General features: G+C 38.7%; 1 protein-coding gene across 1 annotated transcript in view; it reads right to left on the bottom strand.

Annotated features, from left to right (window-relative positions):
• brp (ELKS/RAB6-interacting/CAST family member bruchpilot) overlaps window positions 1-15,617 on the bottom strand; it is a 461,964-nt gene that overhangs the window by 24,697 nt on the left and 421,650 nt on the right. The window lies entirely within an intron of this gene.

Raw genomic sequence — 15,617 nt, 5'->3', positions numbered from 1 at the left:
ATTGTGTTAAAAAATACATGAGATGATTGTAAATTAACATAAGGCACAAACTAGCATTAGTAGTTGCATAGGATAAGAAAGCAAGCTTATACAGCATCAGCCAAAAAAAAAAAAAAAAAAAAAACCCTTCCCATTTCACCCATCCATTCCCTCAAAAAGTTTATCTAGTTTTTCCTTGAATTTATATAAGCTATCAACTTCCACAAGGACAGATGGAAGTTTGTTCCGGTAATCAACTACTCACTGGTTAAAGGCAAATTTCCACATATCTATTCTGCAATTGTCTTTCCTCAATTTGAATTTATGCCCCCTCAAGTGTGTAATCCTCAGAAGGAGGAAGAATTCCATCAGCACTGAGCTTGCTCAAACCATTCAAAGCCTTAAACATCTCAATCAGATCATCACGCAGGCATCTGCAATTTTCAGAACTGTAGCCTTTCCTAGTAAGAGCTCCCCTTCATTCCCCTCACCAATCTCATTGCCCTTCTCTTTACCCATTCAAGCAGCTTTACATCCTTCCTAAAACGAGGCTTCCAGTACTCAAGTTGTGGGCTGACCATTGCCTTATACAAAGGGATAATCACCTCCTTATCCCTGCTAGCAAAATTCCTGTATATCACTGACAAAACCCAACGAGCTATCCTAGCAACCTGTCTATATGTTGTTGTGTTGGGATTTAACAACACAGACTGCTAGGGCCATATTATGTCTTTCTAATGGTTAATAGGAAATACTAACTTTATTGTAATACCTGTTATATTTTATGGTATATTCCTATGTTTATAGGAAAGTAAACAGTTCTTTCTTATTAGGGTCATCTCCAAGAATCTGCAATAATATTAGTGATGACTGTGCATTAGCACATGATTTAAAGTTGTTTGAGCAGATACTGAGAAGGCGAGGACAGTCCATTAATAAATGATGAATAGTCAGTTGCACATGACATGATGTGCATTGAGGAGTGCTGTCATTCGTTGTTAGATAGAGGTGTGCGAGGTGATAGAGGTGTGCCCAATTCTTAGCCTTCCTAGAGTTACTTCTCATCTGCTTTTCCGGAAGATGGAGAGTCACAGCTTTGGATCAGGTTTTATTCGGTAAAGTTTGTTTCCTGGATAACCTTGCCAGATTATTGCCCAGCTATTGTAACATGCTTTATGGATGACTGGTTTGAAATTGGTATATGGAACTTAACAAGTCTGTTAAAAATAAGTATGTGGTTGTTTGGCTGCAAATCTGCTTTTTTATTTATCCCAGAATGCCCTGGGATCCAGCCGAATGTCACAGTTTGGTTTGACTCATTACATGCAAGTAATTTAGAATGGATTTGCTTTATTACAGGGTGAGAGGAGTTGGTATTTATAGTAGAGACAGCACTAAGTGAGTCAGTGTATATTAAAGCAAATGGAATTAGATGTTCAATAATATGATCCAGAGTTAAGTTTATATCATAAAGCTCAGCAGTGAAGATACTGCATTCTACTGGTAATGAGACAGAAGTGGTGAATGATGGGAATAGTACCGCAGCACCTACTTGGGTCTCAGGTTTGATCCATCTGTATAGATTTCACAGACCTGTGGATGAGAAAGAGCAAGCTGCATGTAACTGCATGGGGGAGATAAGGTGTTCTTTCCCTGCACTGAAAATAGTTATCATATATTGCACAGATATTTGTCCAGGGTGGATCTGGTGGTGTTCTTATCTTATCTTCCTTCATGTATTAGGCAATCCACCTGTTCCAACGGCGCCTCCGTAGCCAGGTGGGAAGGAGCAGCAGTGCGTAGCACACGCTTCTTGATTAGACCGGGGTTCGAGCCCGTCACCACCAAATACAGAGGATGCGGAAAGGTCAGGGAAATGACCACCGCATATCCCAGAGCAATATGGCCTTAGTTGCTAATGCTCCTAAAAACCAAATAACTAACTAACTAACTAACCTGTTCCAATCTCGAAGAGGTCTGCCCATCTTTTCTTTGGTCTTCCTCTGTCTCTTTTTCCTTTTGCTCTATATGTATAAGCTAATTTAGGGAATCTATTATCTTCCATTCTTTCTACATGTTCTTTCCACCTTTGTCTATATTCTATAATTTTTCCATTAATTAAGTAAATATTTATGTTTGGTATTTTATCTAATTTTGTACATCCTTTAACATATCTTAAAAATTTCATTTCTGCAGCTTGTATTCTATTAATGTCTCTTTGTTTCAGTATCCATGTTTCAGAACTATAAAGAAGTGTTGGTATTGCCATTACTTTGTAAAATTTAAATTGTGTTTCTTTCCTTGTTTTTTTAGCCAGAGTTATTTTTATTGTTCCACATATATTTTGAAATTTTGGCAATTTCTGGTTCATATCTTCTTTGACATCATATGTTATATCACATCCTAGATATTTAAAATGTCTTTAAAATATTTTATTGTCTAACTATTTTTGTTCTCACTGTATTTTTCCTGTTAAAAGCCATTGTTCTAGTTTTCATTGTTGATATTTTAACTTTATATTCTTCTGTTATTTGGTTTAATTTAAATACTGCTCTTTGTAAATTATCTTCGCTATCTTGAATTATTACTTGATCATCTGCAAATAACAGTGTATTAATCCTACTATTTGTATTTAAATATATCCCTATATTAATTAATATATCCCTGTATTAACACCCTGGTTGTGTTATGTCCTGAAATATATTACTGATTTCTTAGATAGTATGAATCAGAGCTGTAATATTGAGGAGTTTACCTCAATATTGTATATTGAGGTAAACTCCTCTTATTAATTTACTAATTTACTAATATTACTGATTTCTATATTCCATGATTGAATCAGTTCCTTAAATCTAAGTGGTGCAGGTCAGTTTTCATCTAGTTTACTCCTGTAAAATGACTCCCATTTGGTTTTGTATTGACATCTCCAACTAGGGTGAGAGGGAAGACTGCAGATTTTTGCACCAAAAAGCAGAAGTAATGTTTTTCTGTGAAGATGTAATGGAGGTTCATGGGCTTCGATATAAGGACTGAACTGGAGGTTTTGAAAGCTCCTAGAGCAACTCTCAGAGCACTGCGCTGAATGGTGTTTAATTGCTCTAAAGTACTTTTTCTCGCAGAGTCATACACTGGAGAACCATAGTCCAAGCGAGACCTGATGAGAGCTCTATAAAGATGGATAAGAGTATGTTGATCAGTGCCCCATGACAAAGATAACACATACCGGAGGATATTCAACTTCTTCAAATAGATAGTTTGAAGATAGGCCATATGTGCTTGAAAGTTCAGTTTCCTATCTAGTATCAGGCCAAGAAATCGGACAGTGTGAGCAAGAGGAACTGGCACGTTATTTATCTTTAATTCTGGATCAGGATGAAGCGACCGAAGTTTGCAGGAATGAGTGGTAGTGGATTGCTGTTTCAGCGAGATGGTATCCGTTGCATAAGGTCCAGGATTGAATTCTGGTTAGAGCAATTTGTAGCTGTCGTTTGATAATATTCATACTTTGCAATTGGCAAGATAAGGTGAGGTTGTCAGCATACATATATACTTCAATTGTTTTTTGGAAGATCTTCCAATATATTGTTGACCCTAATTGCAAATAGGGTTGGACTCAATATAGAACCCTGTGGGACACCCTCTTCTTGAATGTGAGATGCTGACATCATGTTTTGATATCAGACTTGAAATGTGCATAATTTTAAAAAGTTCTGAATTATTAAAGGGAGGTAGCCTCTCAGTCCTAACTGGTGCATCTCTTTAACGATACCATGATGCCATGTGGTGGCAAATGGTTTATGAATATCCAGGTTAACCATCACTAGACGTTGTCTCCTGACGAAGGCATTACAAATGTTGGATTCAATTTTTATAAGTAAATCGAGGGTGGACCTGTTTTTACGGAAGCCATATTGGTGATCAGAAAGTAGATTTTGGAAGTCAAGAATCCAGGTGAGCCTCTTATGCACCATCCTTTCAAATATTTTGCTCAAGCAGCTAGTCATATCGGCCTATAATTCTGAATTTGAGAAGGATCTTTGCCGGCTTTTGGTATAGGGCAATACAGGAATGACGCCAAGCAAGAGGGGTATGAATTTTCTGAAAAGATCTGGTTGTAAAAGAGTAATAATATGCATAGACTGGGTTCACATATATGTTTCAGTGTACTATAGCGAATGCCATCTGGTCCTGCTGCACCAGATGGAGATTTGCTTACGGATTCTTTCAGCTAGCGAGAGTAAAGGGCTGGTTATACAGAAGTGAGTGACCAGTTGAAAAATTCAATTTATACGTTCTTCATTAGTTTTAATGCATTGAAAGGAGGTCATATAAGAAGAACAGGGGGTAATATTATAGAAAGATTCTGCTAAAGCATTTGCAATATCAGTAGGAGAGGATAAGTCCTACCTATTTCATTGTATTATTGGAGACTGCAATGGTAGAAATTTCCCATTGAGTGCTTGTATTTTTTACCAGATAATCCGAGTGTCAGTATTTTTGTTAATAGTTGAGGCAAAGTTAACCCAGGAGTCACATTTTGCTTTTTTTCTAATTTGTCTTGCTCTGAGTTTTTTGAAAACAATTAGGCTGGCAGTAGTTGGGAATTTGCGAAATTGGTTCCAAGCACGGTTTTTTTCTCTTTTCGCTTAGGAGCAAACTTCATTCCACCACTGGTTTTGGTGTACCTGCTTGTGCTGGTCAGATTATGGAATGGAAATTTCGGCTGCCAATAATATATGGCTGATAATGAAATCGCAAATGTCACAATATGTTGTTGCTGTACATACTGTTTGTTGAGTAGGATGCAAGTAGAATAGTTTCTCTAGTCTGCTTTATAGAAATTCCAAGAAGTATTTAGGGGCTTTAGGGTATGACATGATCTGTGCTTGAATTGAACTCATAATGAGAAAATGGTCACTGTGGAATGGATCATTCAGCACTAACCATTTCATGCTTGGAAAAAGCAATGCTGAACAGATGGATAAGTCTATGGCAGATGTTGTACCTCTAGGTAGTTGAATATAGAGTTGGTGAGCCAGTGTTTAATACAGTCAGATTATGGTTATCTAGGAATGTTTCAATTAATTGGCCTCTCCTATCCATGGTGGAAGATTCCCTCAATGGATGGTGACCATTGAAATCACCGAGTAAACAGACAAGGAGGTGGCAGTTGTGTTAAAAGGTTGTCGAGTTCAGTCTGGGAACAAAGATATTAGGTGATATATAAACAGATGCAAGGGTTAATGATATTCCCATTGCCATCCAAACTGCTACAACTTCTAAGGAGGTTTCTAGTTGGAGATGTCTTGATGGTATGGTAGTTTTGACAAGAATAGCAACCCCCTCCATGAGGAGAAGAGTCAGAATCCCTGTCTTGCCTAAACATAGTATAGTTTTTGAATTTGAGAGAAACTTTTGGTGATAAAAATGTTTCCTGTAAGCATATGCCTACTGTGTTAGTTTGTAGAAGTAAATCATTCAGGTATTCTAATCCCTTGCAGGTTCCATTATAGGAATCTGTTCATTGGTTGGGTTTATTTGTAGAAGATTGATCTGACTGTTTTTTTCTGAGAAGGTTTCTGTCTGCTTAGTTCTGATTTTTCGTTTCTGGGAAAGGTTGGGCATCCTGTGTCCATGGCATCATTGGCATGCAATTCTAGTACTGTGTCGTCATCCTCTGACTGAACCTCCATTTCCATGTTCTATAGTGTGGTTTCAATTTCTTCCGGTTTGCAACACTAACAGATTTTGTTGTTTTGGGAGAGGTTGAGATAGCATCAGTTGGGATACTGATTGGCATGTTGCTGGTTTCATTGACTGTAGATTTCTTATTGCACGTTAGTACAGTTTTGGCCCAGATGGCAAAGGAAATGTTTGGTTCTATGGAGCCATCTGTTTGAGTTGCAACTGACTGGCTGTTTTTAGTGACCGATGCATATGATCGGCTAGGCATGGTTAACAATATTTGCTTCAGGGTATGTGACTGTTCAGGACCAAGATATCGATGAGGAATATTACAACTTTCTGAAAGTCATAAAGCCCAAGAAACCTATAGGTAAAAAGAAATCCAAAGAAGAAAAAAATCAGTCAAGAAACACTTGTCATGATGAACCGAAGACGACAAATGAAGAGCAAGAAAAACACTGACAGGAAGAAAATTGAGTATACTGAGTTATGCAAAGTCATTAGAAAGAGACTCAGAGAGGACATAAGAAAATTTAACACAACAAAAGTAGAACAAGCATTAAGGGAAAACAAAGGATTTAAATCAGCAGTAATACAGAAAGACAAATGATACTGAAACTGAAGAATAGCGATAGTGTACTTATGAATAGCAGAGAAGACATAATTCAAATAGCAGAAGACTACTATAAAGAGTTATACAAGGAGCGAGGGAATGATGCTAGCAGTGGGGAAGATGGATCGCAAATTAGTAACACATACAACATACCTGATATGCTTCCTGATGAGGTAGAACATGCGTTGAAGAAAATGAACAATCAGAAAGCCCCGGGGGAAGATGAAGTTACTGTAGAGTTGTTAAAATTGGGAGGAAGAAACATGACACAAAAACTGGCAAGACTCTTCACAAAATACATTAGAAAAGGTGTGGTGCCTAAGGAGTGGAATAATGCAATCATAGTTCTGCTGAATAAGAAAGGAGATAAATCAGAAATTGGAAATTATAGACCAATTAGCTTGTTATCCCACATCTACAAGTTGTTCACAAGGGTCATTACTAATAGAGTAGAAAGAATACTTGATGAGAATCAACCGAAAGAGCAAGCTGGCTTTAGGACAGGATTCTCAACTATGGATCACCTTCACGTAATGTCACAGCTAATGGAGAAGGCAAATGAATATAAAACACCATTATGCCTGGCATTTGTGGATTATGAAAAGGCATTTGACTCCATACAGCATAAAGCAATGTTTTGGGCACTGGAAAGACAAGGCATAGATACCCCATATATTATGATTTTGAAGAAAATATATGAGAATGCTACCTCCTTTATTAGACTAGACAAAGACAGTAATAAATTTAAAATTGAGAAAGGAGTTCGACAAGGAGACACAATATCTCTGAAGTTGTTTACTGCTGCCCTGGAGGAAGCTTTCAGAAGATTAGACTGGTCGGAGAAAGGAGTCAATGTGAATGGAGAGTACCAAAACCATTTACAGATGACATAGGCGCCTCCGTAGCCAGGTGGGAAGGAGCAGCAGTGCATAGTACACGCTTCTTGATTAGACCGGGGTTCGAGCCCGTCACCACCAAATACGGCAAAATGCGGAAAGGTCAGGGAATGACCACTGCATATCCCGGAGCAATATGGCCTTAGCTGCTAATGCTCCTAAAAAAACGAAAACAACAACAACAGATGACATTGTGGTCATAAGCCACAATCCCACAGAATTAGAGAAAAATTTTAATCATTCACCAAAAGAATGGAAGAGAAGCTGAGAACTACATAGCGAAGAATGGAACAAATTATAATGGGAATCAGACTGTTAGATAAGAAGAGAAACACATGGATTAGGCAGCAAACTCAAGTAAAGGACATTCTTATCAAAACTACAGAACTAAAATGGTCTTGGGCAGGACACATAGTTCGAAGACATGATGACAGATGGACTAAGAAAATAACAGAATTGTACCGAAGAGGAGAGAAGACCTGGAAGACAACAACAGAGATGGACAGATGAAATTCATGAGTTTGTGGGTAGTAAATGGATGGCCATTGCACAAAACAGAAGGAACTGGAAAGTTGCTGGAGAGGCTTTCATCCTGCAGTGGATTGAAAATGGCTGATGATGATGATGATGTGACTTTATGCTCCACTTTATATTTTTGGATTTTTTTGCCTGTTTTCCAAAGGTCACATGCTTTAGTAAATGCAGGATGGCTTCCTTTACAGTTTGGGCAAGTAGGAGTGGAGTCACTTTTTGTTCCCCCGAGCTCTTGTATTATCTCTTCTTAAGAGACTGATAGTACGTCCCATTCGCTGGTAATGCCTTTTCAGGTGTTCAGAGTGTTATGGGGTGTAACTGACACTGGAATACTGTTAAATGATGCTAATTTTAACAGCTTCTCTGAATGAGTTACCTTAGAAGTTTCAATTAGAAGGTATCCAGATTGGAGACGTTTAATCATTTCAGGAGATCCACAAACCAGTTCTAACCATTTCTGTATTAGAAAGGGCAATGTTTGCCAAAAGGTTGTGTGAATAATGAGTGCATTATAAGAAATTCTGGCACATCTTTATTCTGATTTTCTGTCCGTGGTCGCTTTTGACAATTGGAGTCATGGTTCATGTTAGGAATTCTGATCTTGAGCTCAAGGGCTCTAAAGGTGGATAATTGCTTATATCCATGATGGCTCCTTTTGGCTCTCTTTTGTTTTTACCACCCAGGTTACCAGCCCTGCCGCAGAGAGGCAGGAGCGGTGCCTAGTGTGACCAAGCATAAAGTAGTAGGGGTTAATAATAGAACTATCAGAAAGAGAAAGGTGGCTTTCCTTTCTTGTCCTGTACAAGTACTTTTGTAACAAGAGCTGTTATTAAATAAATATATTGCTTAAGGAGAGGAATGTAAAAGAACTATAGATCGCTTTTAGGAAATTTTAGCGAACTATAGATCGCTTTTAGGAAATCTTAAAGAACAGAGAAATCACTTGCCACCTGGGGCTAACGTATCTACACTTCTCAGAGAACCTCATATCTGACTGCACAACTACCCCCAGGTCTTTTTCATTCTCCACTACCCTGAGTGTAGTCCCACACTGTTAGTGCATTACTTTGGGGTTAATGCTACCCATATGCAGTACTTTACATTTGTCAATATTAAACTTCAATTGCCATTTCTCACCCCATCTGCCTAACTTTTTTAGATCCTGTTGCAGTAGCATATCATCATTACTGTCATTAACCACCCTGCCAACCTATGTATCATCTGCAAACTTGGATATTAATCCTAATATGCCTACATCAATATCATTGACAAGATAGAACACAACAATAAGGCCAACACCAAATCTTTGTGAAGTCCACTAATAACATTAGTCAAAGAGAAGCAGTGTCTACTGATTACTACTCTGTCTTTTCCCACTGAACCATCCTTTTATCCACAGCAGCAACTTCCCCATAATGGCACACTGCTCCAATCTATACAGCAATATTTTATGTGCAACACTATTAAAAGCTTTCCTGAAATTCAAGAATGTGATATCAAAATTATTTTTTGCATCCAGTTCCTTTGTGACTACATCACAGTATTAAATCAAATTGGTCAGACAAGATTTCCTCCTTTACAAACCTATGATGTGTTCGAAGTATAACTGCAGTCTTTTCTAGATGTTTCTGCATTACTTCTTTAACCAGTGACTCCTTTATTTTCCTTGGAACAGAAGTTAAACTAACAGCTCTGTAATTACTTGTGTCAGCCTTTGATAACCCTTTGTGAATTGGGGATACATCTGCAGTCCATGGGTACCTCCCCTGAGTCCAAGGAAGCTCTTATAATAATGGCTAAGGGTTTGCTTACTTCTTTTGCTGCCTCTCTTAATATAATTGGATAGATTCCATCCACTGCAGGTGCTGTTATTTGGTTTTTAGGAGCATTAGCAACTAAGGCCATATTGCTCCAGGGATATGCGGTGGTCATTCCCTGACCTTTCTGCATCCTCTGTATTTGGTGGTTACGGGCTCGAACCCCGGTCTAATCAAGAAGCATGTGCTATGCACTGCCGCTCCACTGCAGGTGCCTTTCATACGTTTAACTTCAACAATTTATCTTCCGCTTTCCTCTCAGTTATTAAAAAATCATTTAGTTCCTTGTTAGAGATTGATAAACTTCTGGCATCCACTTCCCTACAGAATTCCTCAAGTGTGAATGCAGATGCAAAATACCCATTCAGTTCATCAGCAACCTGAGCAGGATCATCAACAGTCTAACCATCAATATCAAGTGGACCAATTTGATTCATTTCCTTCCTTCTAGCATTTAGATAAATAAACAAGTCTTTTCTGTTTTTCTTTGCATCCTTTGCCAAAGATTTCTTGTAATCTGATCTTGTTTACCTAACCTCCTTTGTGCCTAGATTACATACTAGTTTATGTGTACCATAGGTTTCTTTGTCACCTGATAATTTATGTGTGTCCTGTGCATTTTGCTTCTCTGCCATGAGTCTTATGCATTCATCTAACATCCATTTAGGCCTAAATCTTGAATAGTATTTCTTAGTTGGTATGAAAAGCCTAGTAGCTTTTATGATTAATTCCTTGAATGTTTCCCATTTAGAATTTTCTGACAATAACATCATCAGCTGTATAGAATTTAAACACTGTATGAAACCATTGTAGCCACTTTACAAAAAGCAAAAACGCTTCCCTTTACTTTAATGGTATCAGTATCCACATAATGGACAAGATTTTGCAGCTCTGGCAAAAGCTAAGTTTTTAATTACATTTAGTCGTTTTGTTGACTTAATTGTTATATCAAATTATTTTCTATAAGTAGCTTATAGTCCTAGTCAAGCTCCTTGGTTCATTTTGAATTTAGATAGCGATTTTGAAAGTTAATACTTATAGTGTCTGTAGATTTACTGTTCATAACTTGTCGGCATTGTTATACGTTGTATCAGTGTATCAGGTTATACGATACAACATATAACCTGAACTACACAGCATAAGGTTTAACGTAAAACTAGATAGCGAAACTCATAGCATTGTATTATAAATCTGTTAGCTTAGTATAGAAAAGTATTATCAATCAATCAGTAAAATTTATTAATCTTATTCAATTTCATTGTCAATCAAATTGAATTTAAATGGAATCATAACCCAGAATAGAGCAGCAAAGCAATGCTCATAGATTAGCCAGAGTGCTGTGGGAGAGAACCAAAGGGGGCGATTCTCCACTGCATCACAGTCTAATAAAATGAGCGAAATGTGAAATGTTTGTGGACCTGTCTAGAACAGGACATGATCTAGCCAAGGAGGATGTCTTTGTTTTCCTTACAGTCTCTACACGTTGTACTAAGTGTAGAGATTGTGAGGAAATTAGGCACTATCCAGCATTCTGATGGATGTCTATGAGAGTTTGAGGTGTAGGGTAGATGCCCTTGAGGAAACTAATAAGAGGGGCCCATCAAGCTCTCAGCTGCTTAAATCAATGCCAGAGCTCACTCCTGTGTATCAGGCAACACAGCAGCAATCTCCAAGGCAGAATGCACTTGTCCTACAGGAACTAGTTATTGTTGATGACTCTATTGTCAGGGAGACGGGCAGAGCACCTCCGTAGCCAGGTGGGAAGGAGCAGCAGTGCGTAGCACACGCTCCTTGATTAGACCGGTTCGAGCCCGTCACCACCAAATACGGAGCACGCGGAAAGGTCAGGGAATGACCACCGCACCGGAGCAATATGGCCTTAGTTGCTAATGCTCCTAAAAACCAAAAAATAACATAACATAACAGGGAGACGGGGTTTATATTACTCAAAAAGGATAGGTGGAACAGAACCAGGGTGTGTCTGCCAGGGGCAAAAGTTGACAACGTTGTAGAGCAGATATCATCTTTTAAGGGCACAAAAGGTGATATTGTTGTACACATTGGCGCTAATGACCTTAAGAGTAAGAGATATGCAGATTTAATTAACCAGTACAGGTCAATCTTGAAAAAAAGCCACGAGCTAGAGTTGAATTTGAAAGTGTCTGCAATTCTGCCCAGACACAATAGGAGGGTTGTTGTTGTGCTTGGATTTTTCTGGTGCAAAGGCTACTTAGGCCATATTGCACCTATCATAGTAGTTAGTACTAATTTTATTGGCTTCTATGGAAGCAGCTAGAAACGGTTATATAAACCTATTCGTTTCAGAAAGGAAAAAAATTCTGTAAGGTTTGAATTTTCGCCTATCATATGACGAAGTGACAATTCTTGTAAGTTTGACAGAGAAGTGAATGAAATTATACGGGAGTTGTTATGCAAGGTGCATTCTAGGAGTATGTGTTTTATTGTGAGTGGCCTGTGGCAATGTGAACACTGTGGAGGGTCATTACCTGATAACAGAAATAGATGGGTCAAATGGGTGTGGCCTATTCGGGCTCTGGCCAGGACAACCTCTTCTTGTCTGTCTGTGCGAAAATTGGAGGCCCATAATTGGGGTATAGGTTTAATTTCAAGGAGTTTGTTATGCATCTGCGTTTGCCACTGTAGTGTCCATCGTTCCTTACATATGTTTCGTATATGGATTTTGTAGTCACTGAGCGGGACCAGAAAATTCATTGCGGATGTGCTGGATGGATGCTTGGCAGCATCATCTGCAATTTCGTTTCCTGGTATTCCAGTATGGCCTGGGATCCAGCAGAAGATAATGCTTTGCCGATGATCTCAGAGACGAATCAACTCTGATCTGATTTGCTGTAGCAACGGATGACTAGATGGGGAAATCTTTTGCATTGCTAATAGGGCACTTTGCGAGTCTGTGTAGATTATGCTCTTTTCGATTGAGAGATGGGAAATGTTTTCCAGAGCAAGCTTTATGGCATATAATTCAGTGGTGTAACTGCTGCATTCTGTTGGAAGTGACACAGAAGTGATAGTGTCATGGAATACCACTGCTGCACCTGATCCATTCTCGGACTTTGAACCGTCAGTATATATTTTCGCGAAGTCGGGATAACATTGTAAATGTGCAATGTGGAGTTGCTGGATGTTAGTGCTCGTTAAGGAGTGTTTCCCCCATTGGTGGAAATAATTATCACAACACGGCATGATGACAGACCATGGAGGAACGTAATCTATAGGTTCTTGGTGGACTTTGAGTTGTATATTCCAGTTTTCTGCTAGTTCCATTAACCTAATACCTGCAGGCCTAATTGCTTGTGGTTTGTTTCTATAAAAGGTCTTGAGTGGCAGATCATTAAATATTGACCAATTGGGATGGGTTGACTGGCTTTGGACCTTGGTTGCGTAGTTCAGTAATAACATCTTTCTTCTGATGTTTAGAGGAGCTTTGTAGGCTTCCACATAAAGACTTTGCACTGGTGATGTTCTGAACGCACCTAAAGCTATTCTTAGAGCTGAATGTTGAATAGGGTTCAGGCGAGATAAGGTACTTTCCCTAGCAGAATCGAAGACAGGTGCGCCATAGTCCAGACGAGATCTAATTATGGATCTATATAAGTGAAGCAAGGTGTAACGATCTGCTCCCCAGGTTGCTGCTGATAAGGCTCTGAGTATGTTCATTTTTTTTTGGCAAGCTGTCCGGAGATGTTCAATGTGTTTATGATAGTTTAACTTACTGTCAAAAATTAAGCCAAGCAGACGAATACTATTCGCAATTGGAATAAGATGGTTATCTAATAGGAGTTCAGGATCAGGATGCATTTTACGCATGGTGCAGAAATGAATGGCAGTAGATTTCTGGCTGGATAGTGTGTAACCGTTTTGTGTCATCCAAATCTGGATCTGATTTATTGATATCTGCAATTGTCTCTCAATGTAGTTCATGTTTTGAGAGTGGCAGGAGATTGTTAGATCATCGGCATAAAGATATGAGTCCACTGTTTTCGGAATAATTTCAGTTAAGTGATTAATTCTAATTGCGAACAGAGTGGCGCTGAGAACGGACCCTTGAGGGATTCCTTCTTCCTGAACAAACCTTTTAGAGAGAGTTCCCCGGTAACGAACTTGAAAGGATCTCTGTTCTAAGAAATTTTGGATGAAATATGGCAAATTTCCTCTCAGGCCAAGAGAATGTAGATCCTTTAAAATGCCAAAATGCCATGTGGTGTCAAAAGCTTTCTCAATATCCAGACAGACCATAATGAGATGCTCCTTTTGGATGAATGCATTTCTGATATTTGCTTCGGCTTTAATCATAAGGTCCAATGATGATCGATTTTTTCTGAATCCAAATTGATTGTTATTGATTAACTTTTGGGACTCAAGATACCAAGTCAGGCGGCTGTGAATCATTTTTTCGAGGGTTTTGCTCAGACAGCTGGTAAGTGAAATTGGTCTGTAGTTTTGAGGAACAGAATAGTCTTTACCATTTTTTGGGATAGGCAGAACGTAGGAATGACGCCAGGAGCTTGGGTATGTATGTTCAGTGAATATTCGATTGAGGAAGAACAGCAGTGATGAGTGTGACTTTGGATCTAATTTTTGGAGCATTATATAAAATATCCCATCAGGGCCAGCAGCGTTGTTCCTTGTGTTGGTAAGAGCATGCTGAAGTTCAACCATGGTAAATGGTTGATTATATTTTAGTGCACATCTGTCAGTGAAATTCAGTTTGGATTTTTCAGTTACACCTTTAATTTTTTGAAACGATTGGTAATAAGAAGTTGAGGAGGACAACTGGGAAAATACGGATCCTAGTGCATTTGCGATTTCTGCAGGAGTAGAGAGTTCCTGTCCATTCCAGTTAATTAGTGGAGTAGATGTTGGAGGAATTTTGCCATTTAACAATTTTATCTTATTCCAGATCAGTCTGATGTCTGTATTTTTATTAACTGAGGAAGCGAATTTAATCCAAGATTCTTTTTTTGCTTTCCGTCTGATATAACGGGCTCTTGCTCTAAGTCGCTTATAATTAATAAGATTGGAAGTGGTTGGATGTTTGTGGAATTGATTCCAAGCTTTGTTTTTCTCTTTTTTTGCATTGTTGCACTCTTCGTTCCACCAATAATTTAATTTTCGCCTTTTCCTGACTTGGTATTGTGGAACTGCAGCGGTTGCAGCTGTTAGAATTTGATTTGTTATATGTTCAGTAACATGGTTGATAGAAGAGCACTGTATGATATGGTTGTCGAACGAGACAAGCGTGCTATATTTTATCCAGTCAGCCTTTGGAAATTTCCATTTTACTGGATTGTCTGTTGGTAATGAACAGGAAGTTTGAACTTTGCATATTATTGGGAAATGATCGCTGTTGTGAGGGTCGTTAAGAGTTACCCACTGGATACTTGGATAGAGTACTGGAGAGCAAATGTAAAGGTCTATTGCAGAGGTTGATCCGGTAGGAAAATGAACATAGGTTGGAGAGCCAGTATTTAACAACGTTAGATTCTGTCTATCTATTAACGTTTCAACAAGTTTTCCACGTCTGTCTAAGCTGGAAGAACCCCATAAGGGGTGGTGAGCATTAAAGTCACCTAGTAGACAGAAGGGAACTGGTAGTTGCAACACGAGACCTTCGATTTCCTGAATAGAATATGGACGATTAGGTGGAAGATAAATTGAGACCAATGTAACTGTGATTCCAATTACTACGCGTGTGGCAACAGCTTCTAAAGAGGTTTTCAATGGAATGCATCTGGAAGGAACTCTTGAGTCCAACAGGGTGGCTACTCCTCCATGAGCACTATTAGTGTCAGATCTATCTTGTCTGTAGATAGTGTAATTTTTGACTGTAGTGGAAACTTGGGGTGTCAAGTTGGTTTCCTGTAGGCACATAGCTACAGGATTGAAGCAGTGAATTAGTTCATTGATATCATCGATGTTGCTGCGAAAACCTCTACAATTCCACTGAATTATTTGTTCCATTATTTGGTTTTGTTCGTGGAAGATGTATCTGACTGCTTTTTATAAGTCGATTGTTTATGACGGTCCGGTTTTGGTTTTTCTTTTCGGGGAAAA

This window comes from Mastigoproctus giganteus, chromosome 13 (genome assembly GCF_048544385.1).
Source record: "Mastigoproctus giganteus isolate SK-2022 chromosome 13, ASM4854438v1, whole genome shotgun sequence".
NCBI lineage: Eukaryota > Metazoa > Arthropoda > Arachnida > Uropygi > Thelyphonidae > Mastigoproctus > Mastigoproctus giganteus.
Note: the sequence above shows the minus strand (reverse complement) of the source record. Positions and strands in the feature narration are given on the sequence as shown.